The sequence below is a fragment of the Ascaphus truei genome, chromosome 4, assembly GCF_040206685.1.
Source record: "Ascaphus truei isolate aAscTru1 chromosome 4, aAscTru1.hap1, whole genome shotgun sequence".
Classification (NCBI taxonomy): domain Eukaryota; kingdom Metazoa; phylum Chordata; class Amphibia; order Anura; family Ascaphidae; genus Ascaphus; species Ascaphus truei.
The window spans coordinates 191,118,672-191,133,885 of NC_134486.1; positions in this window are offsets into that span (position 1 = coordinate 191,118,672).

Consider the following 15,214-nt stretch of genomic DNA (forward strand, 5'->3'; position numbering starts at 1 on the left):
CATGAAAATGCAGGTTCTCTGGCTTTATGGACTAGCTTTTACCATCTTGATGTAGAAGACCTTGTTCAAACAATCCAGGAAATGTGTCCCACTACGTGTGAGTTTGACCCAGTCCCAACATGCCTTCTCATAGGCTGTGTTGATGTTATCGGCCCAGTGTTTGCCAAAACAGTCCTGTGCTCTTTGCAGACAGGGATATTTCCTGAACTGCTTCTAAAAAATCCTTCATTTGACTCGATTGTATGGCGAATTACAGGCCTGTATCAAACCTTCCTTTCCTAGGGAAGGCTATTGAGAACGTGGTGGCAACCCAACTAGAAAGCGTCTATCAAGCCATGAAATGTATGATCCATTCCAGTCAGGTTTCAAAAGACGACAAAGTTCAGTGCTGAAACAGCTATGGTTCACTTGCATAGTGATCTCCTGATGGTGATAGACAGAAGAAGCTGTTCGAGCTTAGTACTCCTTGACCTCTCTGCAGCATTTGATACTGTGGAAAGTGGGATCTCAATGGAGCACCTGAAGTATTTCTGTGGACTGGGTGGCACAGTTCACAGGGAACACTGCAGACAGCCTTAAGAGAGCTACGGACATTCACTGCAGAGCTAAGGATTCGTATGCATTACTGCTTTATTTACCTTATGTGTTTCTCATGCTAGTTGATACACAGTGAGCTTAGGTGCTACTGCATAGTGATTCATCATTAATTGCTGCTGTCTCCTGTCAGTCTGTCTGTACTTTCTGCATTTTGGATATAGTTTAGTCAGTGTTTTAGGTTATCACTCTTAGGTGATAGGGTGACTGTACAGACCAGGTTTAGTCAGGTTCACTCACCTTACTTCAGTGGAGAGCTATATAGGTACGAGGTGTATTTATTAGGGAAGTACCATAGACTGTTATAGTCTGTGGGAACAGGCTTGAGAAATCGGCTCTGTAGGCTCTGAAACGTTGCCCCCCTATATCACCTCAATTTATTCTTGTGTACTGTGCTTTTTTGTTGTTGTTTTTGTCACGTTTCCCTTTGTTTTCCCTCCTTCCCTCCTCTCCCTTCATTGTTGTTAGCTTGTTCCATGAGATGTACTCTCCTTGCCTGTGCTGGGATTGACTTTGTAGCTGCTTTATTCACAAATATATCATTAGATTCTATTTTTGACAAATTTGTCTGCTTTTCCTCATTTGTTTGCTGGGGGGCCTTTTGTATATATTGTTGCTTCCTTTTTGGGGGACATGAGGGGCCTCCTTGCTCCTGTGCACCACTCAGTTTTCTATTAATTGCCATTTACCATTTTTTTTTGGTGGAGTGCTACCTAACACACATACTTTTTACAATTCTAAGCTTGTTCAGATTCTTTCTCACTGGCAGTTCACAAAGAGTATCATCTTAAGGAGTGCAGTCCTCTGCATCCATGTCACTGTCACAGGGTTCTATCCTATCTCCTATGTTGTTAGCAGTGTACATACAGCCACTAGGTGACATAATCAGACGGCATGCCCGGGGTTATAATGCTATGCAGATGACACCCAACTCTACTTGTCTTTTGCACCAGGCATTAAGGACCCATTATCAGTCTTTAATTGATGTTTATCTGTGCTTCTAGAGTGGATGAGTTCCAGTTGGTTAAGGTTGAATCCTGATAAGACAGAAGTGCTTGTGGTAGATTCTCACCGTCGGAAGTCAACACACTTGAATTAAACTTGGGGGATATAAGCTGCTAAACTCTATACATGTGCATAATCTTGGTGTTGTCCTTGACTTGACCCTTAGACATCAGGTGTCAGTTGTGATCAAATCTTTATTTTTCCACCTAAAGGACATAGCTAGGATTAAGCACTTGCTCCCCCGAGAGGATCTTATTACGCTTGTCCATGCCTTTATGTCCTCACACCTGGAGTACTACAATGCACTCTACCTGGGTAGACTTATGTACTATTTCTCCCCCATTGAAACAACATAAGCCCAACCCTGTCATAAATCAGTTGCTAGGTTGGCAGTTATATGACAGAGTAAAAAAAGCTTCTTCCAAAATTCTTCTTTACATTTGTAACACTTACGCTCACCACGAACAAGGCAGGACCCAGGTACTGAGGTGGGAAAGAACTACAGTACGCACCCACAGCAGCGAAGGCATGTCTGGAGGGTGGATAGTCAGCATAGCTGGGTCTGGGTTTTAGAAGTCGGGTTGGTCGGTATACTTGCCGGAGTCTGGGGGCGGAGCCAGTGGGATGGTCGATATCTGTTGAGCCATAGTCAGGGGTTGGAGAGGTGTGGGTAGTCAGGGGTATGCCGAGGTCGAATTCCAGAGAAGGTCCAATAGTCAAGCTGGGGTCTTTCGCCAGAGAGGGTACAATGTCAAGACGGGTCGGTACATGAGAAGTCAAACAAGGAACACACAGAGGCAAGGCAAAGCAAATGCAGGGAACACAAAGGTTAGGCTCAGCAAAGCAGGAAAGGAAGTGCAGGTTATTTGTAGCACGCTGGAACCAGTAGCAAGGGAGGCGGAGCGGAGGCGCGACCTCTGCGGAGGCAAGGATTGGCTGCAGGAGACACGTGGGCCTGATGAGAACTTGCCACGCAGCTGGGGAGTGGTGCACAACGTCACGTGCGTGTGCCGCACACGAGCGACATGCAACGTGTCCGGGGGGCGGAGCTAAGCTCCATGGCACAGCGTGAAGAGCTCTGGGTGCGCGTGCATTCTGTAACCAGAGCGAGAAATGCACAGTAGCTGCAGGTGTGGGAACACGCCGTGGAGGACGTGTTCCCCGATTCCTTACAGTACCCCTCCCTTGAGGAGTGGCCTCAGGACGACTCCCAAATGGCTTTAGAGGGAACCTGGCGTTGAACCATCTCAGTAAAGCGGGAGCATGGACCTGTTGATGGGGAATCCAGGATTTCTCTTCTGGTCCGAACCCTTGCCACTGGAATCTATGATCGATTGGACCTCGAATTCCTCCTAGCCCTGTACCACTAATGGTGGTGGTCTAGAAGTGCTTTCGGGGAACCTGGAACTCTGGATGAATGGTTTCAGGAGTGAAACGTGGAACACTGCCGGGATCCTCATGGATTGAGGGAGTTGCAGTAGATATGCCACAGGGTTGACCTGTTCCAGGATCGTGAATGGACCAAGGAACCTGGGGGACAACTTCAGTGTAGGAGTCTTCAACCTGATGTTTTTTGATGACAGCCACATCTTGTCTCCTGGGAGAAATTTGGGTGCCTCACGGCGGTCCGCCTGTGACTTCTGTCTCCGTATGGCCTCTTGTAGTGTTCTCTGGATCCTCCTCCATGAGTCCTGTAGGGAATTTACTCTGGAATCTGCTGCTGGGACCCCGGATGGAATAGAAGAGATGGGAAGACGTGACGGGTGGAACCCGTAATTTATAAAGAATGGCGAGTCTTTTGTGGATTCATTTCTTAGAGAGTTATGGGCGAATTCAGTCCATGGCAGAAGGTCCACCCAGTTATCCTGTGCGTCGGAGATAAAACACCTGAGATATTATTCTAATGATTGATTTGTTCTCTCCGTCTGTCCGTCAGTTTGTGGATGATAGCCTGATGAGAAGAGAAGTGAAATATCCAACCTCTGGGCAAAGGCCCACCAACATTTGGAGATAAACTGGGACCCTCGATCCGACACAATAGAAAGTGGAACGCTGTGGATACGGAAGATCTCTTTAATAAAGATGTCTGCCAGGGTGGCAGAATTGGGAAGGCCCTTGAGGGGTATGAAATGCGACTGTTTTGAAAACCGATCCACAATAACAAGAATAGTGTTCATCCCACTAGAGACAGGAAGCACGACAATAAAGTCCATTGAAAGGTATATCCATGGGCGATCTTGTAGAGGCAAGGGATGGAGAAGACCTGAGGGCTTGTTGCATGATGACTTGTTTCGGGTGCAGATGGAGCAGGAGCTAATGAATTTGTCAACATCCTTGAGTATGTTGGGCCACCAGAAGGTGCGTTTGATTAAATCCAAAGTTCTTCTTGTACCTGGATGACCGGAAGACTTAGAGGAGTGACCCCACTGAAGGATTTTTTTGCGGAAATGAGGTGCAGCATACAGACAACCCTCCGGCACCTCCATACCCTCCGGGATGCGTGATTGATGTTGTCCACTGTGTCGAAAGAATTAGCTGCAATGATGTATTTAAAGGGTAAAATTGTTTCAGAAATATACTCAGTTTTATCTTCAGAGACAAATTGTCGGGACAAGGCATCAGCTTTTAATTCTTGTTTCCAGGTATATAAGAAATTATATAGTTGAATCTTGAAAAGAAAAGAGTCCAACGAGCCTCGCGGGAGCCGAGACGACGAGCACCCTCAATGTACAACAGGTTTTTATAATCCGTGAGAATAGAGATAGGGTTTTCGGTACCCTCCAAAAGGTGTCTCCACTCTTGAAGGGCAAGTTTTATAGCTAAAAGTTCTTGGTTACGCACATCGTAATTTTTCTCGGCAGGCGAAAACTTCTTGGAAAAGAACCCACAAGGGTGCAATTTGTCTTGTGGGTTTTGCCTTTGTGAAAGGATAGCTCCAGCGCCTATGTCCAACGCATCTACTTCCAGAGTGAAGGGACGTTTGGGGTCAGGATGGCGCAGAATGGGAGCAAAAACAAATGCTTTTTTGAGAGAGTCAAAGGCCAGGAGTGCTTCAGAAGAACAGAAGGACATATCCGTCCCTTTCTTAGTTAGGTCGGTAATAGGGGCAACAGTGGAGGAGAAATTGCGGATAAACTTGCGGTAATAATTAGCGAATCCAAGGAATCGCTGGATTGCCTTGAGTGCAGTTGATACTGGCCAGCCTAGCACCGCCTTAAGTTTATCGGGATCCATAGAGAAACCAGCATCTGATATAATATATCCTAGGAAGGACGTGGATGTCTGGTGGAACTTGCATCTCTCCATCTTGGCGTAAAGACGATTCTCACGGTGGCAAGACAGGACCAGCTTGGTATGTTGGATATGTTCGTGGAGAGATTTAGAGAAAATGAGAATATCATCAAGATAAACAATAACAAAGGAGTTGAGTACGTCCCGAAAAATCTAATTTACGAACTCCTGGAAAACAGCAGGAGCATTACATAATCCGAAGGGCATGACCAGATACTCGTATTGACTATCTCATGTGTTAAATGCCGTTTTCCACTCATCCCCTTGGCGTATACGAATCAAATTGTAGGCCCCTCGAAGGTCCAGCTTGGAGAAGATATTAGAACCTTGCAACCGGTCAAAGAGTTCCAAGATAAGGGGTAGGAGATACCTGTTCTTTAGAATTTGTTCAGTCCTCTATAATCTATGCATGGATGGAGCGAACCATCTTTCTTTTTAACAAAAAAGATGCCATCCCCGGCTCGGGAGGAGGAATTTTTAAAGAAACCTTTCTTTAAGTTCTCTTAGATATACGCTGACATCGCCTTGGTCTCGGGCATACATAGTGGGTAAGATCTGGATTTAGGCAGAACAGCTCCGGGCAAAAAGTCAATTAGGCAATCAAAAGGGCGGTGAGGAGGAAGGACTTCAGAATGGACTTTATCAAAGACATCAAGGAACTCGTTATAGACTTCAGGAAGAATGGGTTTGTCAGACATAGGAATATCCAGACCACAGATATGTTGTACCGGAGAAAGACAGGAACTGGTACATGAGGGGTCCCATTGAATGTTTTTTTTGTCAGTCCAATCTAGGTGTGGATTATGTCGTTGGAGCCAAGGGAGGCCCAGAATTACCTGTACCGAGGGTGAGTGGCTTACGTCCAAATTTATATCCTCCTTGTGGACATCCTTAGTGGAGAGAGAGAGCGCAGATGTCTCCAAGGAGATAAAGGCAGGCTGAAAAGGGCGTCCATCAATGGCCTCAAACCCTATGGGCATAGATTTATTTACCAGGGGAATCTTGTTCTTAATAGCAAAATCTTGGTCCACAAAATTTCCACTAGACCCGGAGTCGATGAAAGCAGAAGCGGAGGAAAGAACATCAGGATCCTCAAGAAAGACTTGAAGCATAATCCGAGTAAGCAGGATTTATTTAGTGGAAGGGAAAGCAGAAATGGTACCCAATGAGATCCACTCATATGTCATTGGGCGTTGGCGTTTCCTGGCTTTGTGGGACAGTGAAGTACAAGATGACCAGGTAACCCGCAATAGAGACAGAGACCTCCATTCCTTTGGCGTTGTTTTTCGAGGAAGAGATCTGATGGCTTCCTAACTGCATAGGTTCTGGAACATCAAGAGCTGGGGAAAGAATAGGAGAAAGACTGCGTACAGGAACATTAGTAGTGCGAGATAGGGGACGATGACGTTCAGCCCTCCAGAAGGTGTTGATCAACTGTGAAACATACAGCAATAAGTTCCTCCAGATCCATAGGCCATTCTTGAGTGGCTAGTTCGTTTTTCAGTGGCTCGGACAACCACTGCCAGAAGGCTGCTGATAAGGCCTCATCATTCCATCCTGTCTCCGCTGCAATGGTCCAGAATTCCAGGGCGTATCTTGCGACCGATCTGTTATCCTGTGAAATATGAAACAGGGAAGAAGCTGCCAGGACCTTCCGACCTGGCGTGTCAAAAACCTGTTTAAACTCTTTCTTGAAATGAGCAAAGTCTTGGGTGAGCTCTGGTCTTTGCTCCCAGATGGGGGATGCCCACGCCAAGGCGTCTCCGGTGAGTAGAGCAATAATGTATGCCACCTTGGATCTATCAGAGGAAAAGCGTGAAGGGGTTAACTCAAATTGTATGTCACATTGGTTTAGGAAACCTCTACAGCCATGGGGATCACCCGCATAACGTTTGGGAGTAGGGAGACGAGGTTCCAGGGACTGAGACACCTCAGCGATGGGGACTGACAAGGTTGCAGGTCTGATCACTCTGGACTGAGACTGTCGAGCGGAAAAGGCTTCCATACTTTGGGTCAGAGAATCAATTTGATTATCAAAGTATTGGAAGCATTCAGCAATAGAGGCTAGGGCCTGGCCCACCTTAGGGGGGTTAGATAAAGAAAGATATGTTTCTGCTCTGCTGATAAATAAGAGTGGTGCAATTGGGAATTAGAAATATAATTGGAAAGGAGAAAAAGTATTCCCTGTGGTCATGCACTCTACCTCTAATGTGTTGTAGGAACTTAACTATAAATCACTGGAAAGAGATTCATCATTGTGTCACTATATCTTATGCTTATAGTTTATATTTAGAATCACTGTAGATATCACGCCATATAGGGTTCACAATATTTGTACACCTACCTTGCATTTCATTTACACATAAGCACGTGTTTAGCAATTACCATGGATGCATATCCATGAAGATATTACCGATTAACGTACCCTCTTTATCAGCTATTATATAGGGACATAACAGCATTAACAGATAGTGCACTATCATATGCATTTCTGGCTAGCAGTGCTAATTAGATTTAGGTTTTAATAACAACTTTCTTGTTTAATAAATAAATATTGTATTAGTGGAGATGAGAAACCATCTCTTTCCAGTGATTTAGAGTTAAGTTCCTACAACACATTAGAGGTAGAGTGCATGACCACAAGGAATACTTTTTCTCCTTTCCACCTTAGGGGGGTCCATGTTCGAAGGGGTTGAGAATTCTGTACCGCTTGCGCTTACCACGAACAAGGCGGGACACCAGTACTGAGGTGGGAAAGAAATATAGTATGCACCCACAGCAGCAGAGGCACGCCTGGAGGGTGGATAGTCAGCGTAGCCTGGTCTGGGTTGGAGAAGTCAGGTTGGTCGGCATGGTTGGTCGGTATACTTGCCGGAGTCCGGGAGCGGAGCTAGTGGGATAGTCGATGTCCATTGAGCCGTGGTCAGGAGTTGGAGAGGTGCGGGTAGTCAGGGGTATGCTGAGGTCGAATTCCAGAGAAGGTCAAATAGTCAAGCTGGGGTCTTTCGCCAGAGAGGGTCCAAAGTCAAGCCGGGATGGTACACAAGAAGTCAAACAAGGAACATACAGGAAAAAGGCAAGGCACAGCAAATGCAGGGAACACAAGGCTACAATGGTTATGCTTAGCAAAGCAGGAAGGGAAGTGCAGGGTATTTGTATCACGCAGGAACCAGTAGCAAGGGAGGCGGAGGGGAAGCATGGCCTCTGAGGAGGCAAGGATTGGCTGCAGGAGACAAGTGGGCCTGATGAGAACTTGCCACACAGTGTGGGAGTGGTGCACGACATCATGTGCGTGCCACGCGTGCGAGCAACGTGCGACGCGACCGGGGGGCGGACCTAAGCTCCGTGGCACAGCATGAAGAGCTGTGGGTGTGTGAGCACTATGTAACCAGAGCGGGGAGGCGCGCAGTAGATGCAGGTAAGGAGGGAACTAGCCGCAGAGAACGTGTTCCCCGATTCCTTACAAGATTTGCCTTAATATATATATATATATATATATATATATATATATATATTATATATATATAACTGCACTCATATTCCCTTCTCTATTACTTACACACATGTGCGCTACATCAGTAGATTCAGACATTTATCACAGACAAACACACAGATACCCAACAAGCTCTGAGAAACCTCAAACATTACCGCATAAAAAAAAAAAATATATATATATATATAGCAACTGTAAATATTCCTGTATATTCATTTGCATGTCTTAGACAGGTCTGCAACCCTGTCTTTCACCATTATCACCCAGCAAACAGCACTTCCACTGCAGCAAGGGATTCTGGGAAATGACATGCAAATGAGCACACAGTGCCACCTTTTATCTCATGCTCACATTACATGAGCAACCCTTAGTCAATGCATGCTGCTTTAAACACAGCTTTTAAGCAAGGACTTGGGAGATGCAAAGTCAGTTAACCCACTCACAGACATGTTTCAACCTTGATGGGTATCATCAGTGTGAGGTTGGCTTGCTGACAATTGCCCAAATGAGATAAGAGTAGGTAATCACCACGACTATTAAGGTTATGGTGGGTAAAAAAGTGACTAAAACCCTCCACAGTAAAGCATAAAGCAACTGTAAATATTCCTGTATATTCATTTGCATGTCTTAGACAGGTCTGCAACCCTGTCTTTCACCATTATCACCCAGCAAACAGCACTTACTTATCTCATTTGGGCAATTGTCAGCAAGCCAACCTCACACTGATGATACCCATCAAGGTTGAAACATGTCTGTGAGTGGGTTAACTGACTTTGCATCTCCCAAGTCCTTGCTTAAAAGCTGTGTTTAAAGCAGCATGCATTGACTAAGGGTTGCTCATGTAATGTGAGCATGAGATAAAAGGTGGCACTGTGTGCTCATTTGCATGTCATTTCCCAGAATCCCTTGCTGCAGTGGAAGTGCTGTTTGCTGGGTGATAATGGTGAAAGACAGGATTGCAGACCTGTCTAAGACATGCAAATGAATATACAGGAATATTTACAGTTGCTTTATGCTTTACTGTGGAGGGTTTTAGTCACTTTTTTACCCACCATAACCTATATATATATATATATAGAGAGAGAGAGAGAGCAAGGAATCTATACCCTGGACACTTTGTCACCAAGGGGGTTCAATGAACATATAGATACTAGTACATTGGTTTAGTGTTCTGTGGCCTCCTTGCTCGTTTCTTTACTGCATCTCCATAGATGTGCATATAGAACCATTAATTTCACAATTTTATTGTATGCATTTTTCATTAATTTCTATATGTTATGTATTTTATATCTCTATTTTTATATATTTTTTATATATACATTTTTTATTTTACATTTTTTATATTCATATTTTTATCCATTTGTTCACCTTAAAACATTGAGTATATTATCATGCATCACATTGTATTTCAAATATTTGTGTTTAGCTATATCTATATATACAATAGTATACATATATATTTATATATTTTTAATGTTTGGAGGTTTTGTCACTAGTATGTCATCATTTTATGTTTCCCTTATGTTTTATCCCTCTTTCCCCTTCCAGCCCTTTAAGAGTCAATGATTATAGCAATCAATATGCATTTCAGGTATTTTCCATGTGCTTTACTTTACTATGGTATATATACATGCATGGTATCTTTGCTAGTAAAGTTTTACCCCTGAGGAAGTCGCATGTCGCGACGAAACGCATAGGGAAGCAAAAGTATTGGACTTTTATTATATACAATCCATTTTTGAGCAGTTTTGTCATTGCTGGTATTAGAGCCGATCCGTTCTCTATCACGTTTGGTTTCCTGAAGCAGGAAGTCTGACTGCCATGTCAGTACCTTGCAACATCGGTGGACACATACTCTCGCGGGAATCAATACCAGGGGGAGACCGGGTGCGCGCACCCCCCTGACATCCACGACAGGAGTGTGTTGGACTCCGCACACGGCAATTATCCACGGAGGCTCCATCGGGTGAATACAAGACTTTACTCACTGTCTTATTTTATCTTGCATATTGCATGTTTATTTTGAATATTAAAATACAGTATTATGCTATGGGAGCCGCGCTGTCTTCTTTTCATTCTCTCTCTCTCTCTCTCTCTCTCTCTCTCTCTCTCTCTCTCTCTCTCTCTCTCTCTCTCTCTCTCTCTCTCTCTCTCTCTCTCTCTCTCTCTATATATATATATATATATATATATATATATATATATATATATATATATATAAACAGACAGAAAGCTGTCAAGCGCTTCGGTGTAAAGCAGATGCACCTATGGTGTCATGAATGGCATGTGGGGCTGTGGAAAGGGAGCGGTGTGGGCCACTAGATTGACCGGAGTGTCTGAGTGAGGCAATGACCCTTACCTCAAACTCAGCTCCTGGTCTGGGTCCCGCTCTCCTCTGCTTCAGCTCCTGCGTGCAGCCAACGTGGAAGGAACAGCTATGTGGAGGAATGGAGGCGCAACTGCGCATGACAGAACTGACAGGATCCCGGATGGAGTAGAAAAAACTTTATTTGCAGAACAGCATCACACTGGGGCTACACCATGATTCGACAGTGTTCGACAAACCTATACATTTGCACGCCCCGGGCGAGTGGATTTAACACCGTGGCGAGCTCCTATTGGCCCAAGCAGCACACGTTTGGTACTAGGTGGCGAGTAGATTTTTTTGTTCGGCGAGTAGATTTTTTGGTGATTTGTCGACCACTGTATATATATATATATATATATATATATATATATATATATATATATATATATATAGTGGATAAGTGAGAACAAGGCACTCCGTCAGGTAGATATTGGTGGGTCCAAATCCTATATAAATCAAATAAGCTATACGATACCGTTTGACCGAATATCATCACCTTGAGAAAGGTCCCGTGTGGAGGACCGAAACGTTGGTTTATATGTCACACTAAATACAATTTTTTTTTACTACTTTCTGGAGTGCTGCCTCTGATATTTGGTCAAACGGTATCGTATAGCTTATATATATATATATATATATATATATATATATATATATATATATTAAAAAAAAATATATATATATATATATATATATATATATATAAAAATAAATTCCTTATCCATGCAGGCATTAATAAAAAGAACATTACTACAACACTACTTTTACACCTTTGTATATCCAGTGGCCTGATGATCATGTAGTGTTGTAGTAATGTTCTTTTCATAGTACCCATGGAGATCCCCCTGATGTCCCGGTTATTACTGCACCTTATCTCTATATGAGTGTTCCCATGGATGTGCAGTTAGATACTATATCCACCACCATGATTGCCAGGATGTGAGGGATTGATCGCGTATCTCCCCACTATGTGAGATGCTGCGCTGCCTACTTATGTGGTGACGGGGCCGTGCATGTGCGTATAGCTAAGCCGTTGAGTCCTCTTCGATGGACCACGGCATCATGGTCTCCAGCAGCACGGCACCATGGTTACGGAGGACAATTTCTTCCCTCGCAGTACTTCATACACAACTCAGTGGCGGCCTGATGGTACTGCATACTCTGATCCCTGTGGATCATGCAGCTGTGCTGATGACGGGCATTGTACGACATCAGCAACTTTGGGTCTGATCATGGGACTTGATGCACGGCCAATCAGCTACTCTTGTTGAGTCATTTTGGTGGGGATATGGGGGTATTTAAGGGATCCACTGGCCATAACTCTCAAGCACCACCCTGAGGAAGGTCCCACGAGGACCGAAACGTTGGTCATGTTTGTGCTATGTTTATTTTTGAATACAAGTTTACTTACTTACCTTTGAGTGCTGTCTTGTGTCTACTCCTGCTGGAGTGGATTACCTTTATATATATAAATCCAGGAAATCCAGGAAATCCAGGAAATCCAAGGAACACAAAGTTCACAGTTTGGTGACTGTGCCTGCTTTGAATACAATTCAACTTTTGATACTACCAAGTGTGCTGCCTCTTTCTTACTTTGTGTTCCTTGGATTTCCTGGATCTCCTGGTCTGCCTGGTAAGGAGCCTTGCATTATACCTTTCTCATGGGACTAGCACCTGCCTACATCTGTATTTGTGTGCCATCTGTTCTCTTACACTATATATATATATATATATATATATATATATATATATATATATATATATATATATATATATATATATATATACACAGTGGTCGACAAATCACCAAAATATCTACTCGCCACACAAAAAAATCTACTCGCCACCTAGTACCAAACGTGTGCTGCTTGGGCCAATAGGAGCTCGCCACGATGTTAAATCCACTCTCACGGGGCGAGCAAATGTATAGGTTTGTCAAACACTGTATATATATATATATATATATATATATATATAATATATATATAATGTCAACAGGAGTGCTAGTTGGCGTGGCTAAATGTATACAACAAAAAACAAACAAAGATGCCCAAAGCTACTTCAATGTGACAAAAATACAGTGCTATACCTATATATTCTCTTGAAAAAGGGTAATTTAGTTCAACCTTTTGGTCAAAGCGTCTGTAACAGGGGACTTATCCCTGTTCACAAATGTGCCTCTAATCCAGCAGTGTGGTGGTTAACTGCTGGTAGGCAATTAACTAACACCACCTGCCTGATTGCTTAGAAAAGCCTGTCTTTTGAGACAGGAAGTGAGACTCCTTTGCTCACACCTGAGCTGAACTTTGGAGACAGGACAGAGATTCCTTAGTCCACAACTGGGCTGAACCAAGGAAGGGACACTTGTCTTGAGCCCTGCCAGGAGAAACAGCAGAGCTGCTTTCAAGACACAGGGGAAACTTCTAAACCTGAATGCTGACAGACCCTGAGAAAAGGGAGCTGAACCAGGGACAGAGAAGATTTCCCCTCCAAACCACAAGAAACAGATAAGACTTTCATTATGAGACTTTCTATATCTGCTTATTTCATGCAATATATTTGGCGCTGGTAAAGAGCCTAGTTAACCAACCCACAGAGAGTGCTGAGCTATATGTGTAGATAGTCTCCAAAGCAGAGATAAGCTTTCTTTGTTTGGCTCACTATTTCGCATATGTTGTTTTTTTGCTGTTTTAAGCGACAGGCACAATAAAGCCTTGTTATGATTTCACCTTACAACAGTCTCCATTGTGTACCTCTGCACATGTCCTCCTACGTATGGTGTCAGAAATTTGGGATGAGAGGGGCCTTTGAAGTTTAAAGGGCTGGAGATTGCCTGTGGAATTTTTTTTGTGCTTTTGCCTGCATACAGTCTTGCAAACAAACCTGAGCCACAAAAACAAAGATTCACCTGCAGCAGAGATCAGAATTAAAGGGATACACACCCAGACAGGAAACTTACACTGCACTGAAACCTACAAAACCACAGATGGACTCTTTTCCCCAATCCCAAGAGGAGAAAGACTGCTGAAGCAGCTAAACCTTATTTGCCTATCACAAAGTGTAATATGGTCATTGAAATAGGGGTTTTGCCTTCCAGCCATAGTCAGGGTTCAAGAAGTGAGTCAGCCCTTAAAAAGGGATAGGTGCATGTTGTTTTCAAAAGTTTCGCTGAAGCAGTGAATACAGATGGTGACCCACGAGCGGTACTGATTTTGCAAATAAAGGTTGCCACACCGCATAGGGTTACCAGCTGTGGATGGAGTATATGCAGAAAAGTTTGAAAAAAGATACAAGACTGTGCTGAAGCAGGGGAATTTTTAGCAAACAAATGCCGAGTGTAAAATGGCCCTACCGGGGAAAAAGTAATTGCTGAACTGTGTAAAAGGTATTCCAAAGCCAATTACTGAGTGTTGAGTCACCCTGCCGGGAGTGAAATAAATATTCCACTGCAAAGAATGTTTTTTTTCTGCAAGTAAAAAAGTCTGCCTATATATATCTTGGGAGCAAAACAGACACCCAAAGTGTGAAGTGTGAATGCTATAATACCCAAAGATGAGACTGAAAATTACTGAACTCAAGCAGAAAACCAAATTCTGTTGCTGAAGCGGAGGGATGAACCTAGCAAGTAAATGGTGTAAAGCAAAAAGAAGTTTTTACCTAGCAACTACACATTCTTTTGTATAGTACAATCGTGCTATAAACTAAAACACCCAATGTGATGTTAAAATAACTATTGCAGTCTTTTATACTGCTACATGAAGCCTTACGCATATATTATGTCATGTCATTTCACAGTGAGATAGTGCATAAACTTAGAACATACAGTTTTACAGTGCAGTTTCAACTTTTATATTAAAAATGAAGTTTTTTGGTTTGGTATCATAGGTGGGTGATATCTGTAAAAAAGATCAGAAATGATAATAGTGAATTCACATGTGTGATATTGTGATGTATAAGGAGACGGGGGGGTTGGTGGGAGGGGGGGGAAGGGAGGGAGGACTTTGGGGTGGGAAAGACTTGGGGGAAAAAATGATGATAGATCGAGGGGAGACAGAGGATACTGGAATTTAAATAAACGACCTTTTGGGGTCAAGGTTTTAAGTTTATATATCCAGTATGTTTCTCTTTGACAGAGTTTCCTTAGTCTGTCTCCGCCTCTCCAATGGAGGTCCACCCTTTCTATTCCCTTGAATGTTAGGCCTTCTGGGTTTCCCTCATGATGTAAACTGAAGTGTCTAGGGACGCTGTGTGTTAACACCTCCTTTCGGATGTTGCCCATGTGCTCCAAGATGCGTACCCTCAGTGGTCTGGAGGTACGTCCTACGTATTGGAGACCACATGGGCAGGCAAGCAGGTAAACAACATAATCTGTTCGGCAACTGATTGCTTGTTTAATTTTGAATTCTTCTTTTGTTATATGTGAATTAAAAGTTGCCTTGTCACCCTTCATTACCTGTTTACAG